This window comes from Oreochromis aureus, linkage group 9 (genome assembly GCF_013358895.1).
Source record: "Oreochromis aureus strain Israel breed Guangdong linkage group 9, ZZ_aureus, whole genome shotgun sequence".
NCBI classification, from domain to species: Eukaryota; Metazoa; Chordata; class Actinopteri; order Cichliformes; family Cichlidae; genus Oreochromis; species Oreochromis aureus.
Window position 1 is genome coordinate 31577793 of NC_052950.1, and position 2054 is coordinate 31579846.

Below are 2054 nucleotides of genomic sequence, written 5' to 3' on the forward strand. Positions count from 1 at the left end.
GATCAAGTCTCGCCTCTGCTAAAATATATTTATGGAAACGTTCTGAGTGATCCTGATAACAGCACAAAGCAAACAGTGACGTACCGTCTATTATAAACATAACAATGTTGAGAATATGTTCTCTATCATACCAAGACTATGTCTCCACTCAGTTACATATTCCATATATACGGGGTATGACTCCCCTTTGGTCACAGCACGTGGATATTTCAAAGTAACCCACCTTTCTCTATCATATCGAGACTATCTGTCCAGCTTCAGGCTGCTTGGAGACAAGTTCTGATCAAACCATCACTGATTTCATGTCTATGCAGATATTGTATAGGTATGCTGCGGAGCATGGCCAGGCTAGCTGGAGTTTCTTTAAGAAATATCCACGTGCTGCACAAATAGGAGCATGTCATATGCTTTTTGAATCAGAGACATTTGAAGATAGAAACATTCTTTCAAATCTGTGGCAGAGCTCTGCAACAGCAAAACTTAATTCTGGGCCAAAGTTGGATTGGTTTTCATTCATTTTTTCTTTGAATCCCAACGACTATAAAAATCAAAGTTAACTAACATAATGCCAAAAGTGCCCAAAAAGTACTTGAGGGCCCCCAAGTGGTGAGAACATTGATTTATTGCACTTACTTGTTGATTGATTTGCACAAAAATGCCTGTTCACTGTAACATAATTTCAGGTCACATATTAAAAGTCATCCTCTGTTTAGTGATGTAAGACAAATCAGTTTTTAACCTTCTATCACTCAGATACTCGTGGTGGTCCTGGAAGTAAACGCCCGTGCTGCGTTAACGTCACCAAAGACAATGTGAGTGCTGACGTGGTGGGGCAAACATATCGTGAGCAGGCTGCAAGGCATCACTGTGTGAAGGCTATAATGTAAGTCAGGACTCGTTGTCCTACATACAAACACATACAATCTCTATAATTTTCTGTCTTTTATTTCCAGTTTCAACACAAAAAATGGAAAACAACTTTGTGCTGATCCAGACGCTCAGTGGGTCAAAGATCGTAAGTCATGCTAAAAGAAACACACACAGAAATAAATGCAAAGTATTTACAGAGAAAAACTGAAGCTCCTGCTTGTCTGTTTTTCCTCTCTAGTCACTGCCAAAATGAGGAAGGTGTGAAGCCTGTCTGCTGCATCAGTATTTCCAGTATTTCCATCACCTTTAACCTCCTGAAAGACCTGAACTCTTTCATGGCATGCATTTTTTATTTCTCTTTCATATTTGGGCATATTAGGACCCGATAAATGTAAAAACAAAGAATTACCAGATATTTCATTTTACCTGATTTTTGTTTCTAAGAAAAATGAGAGCCGCATATGAGGATATTCGTTTAAAATTTTGATTGAACAGCTGCAGTACAATGTCCTTGTAAGTAGATTTGTAGTCAAGACCGCCTAATCCGAGGACCAAGACAAGACCAAGACCAGAGGGTTTCGAGACCAAGACAAGACCAAGACCAAGTTGAGACGAGACCAAGACCAAGACCGAGACAAAAAAAGTCTTTAAACTGCAGCCAGATGCTGCTACGTTTACAGGTGTCAGGCATATTTATGTGTTTTTGCTTTCGCACAGCCCTCCTCACCGCTGTCTACTGTGTCACTCACTTACTGAGAGGACAGACAGATGCTCCACTTGACTGTTGCGTCTCTCACCCTCTCTGTTTTTCACATAATGGTATTATCCTATATCCTCGCATGTGATTGGCCACAACATGGAGGGATTGGAGCATAGCTGAGCCACTGTGTGAGAGCTGAGCAGCGAAAGGAAATTAAGTGAGGGTAGAAATGACTGAAAGATTATTAGGCTCTGTTTTGAGTTTTGTTCAATAAAGAATGACTTCATGTAGGAAAAAAAAAAATATCACATATGCAGGACAAGGCAGAACAAAGTCGGGGCTGTATCAAGACACAAGGACTAAATTCTACCAAAGTACACTATTTAGATTCAGAAAAAGTTCATATAATTATTCACCCTTGTTGTGCAAACAAGCCTGCATAACTTAGTAAATATAGAATTGCAAATGGCACCAAATTGTATTC

General features: G+C 39.7%; 1 long non-coding RNA gene across 1 annotated transcript; it reads left to right on the forward strand.

The window, feature by feature from the left end:
• The first annotated feature begins 736 nt into the window (after positions 1-736).
• LOC120441941 lies at positions 737-1246 on the forward strand. The gene is made up of 3 exons (XR_005614399.1): positions 737-883; positions 954-1015; positions 1109-1246. It is a non-coding gene; the product is annotated as an uncharacterized LOC120441941 (long non-coding RNA).
• Positions 1247-2054: the final 808 nt, after the last annotated feature.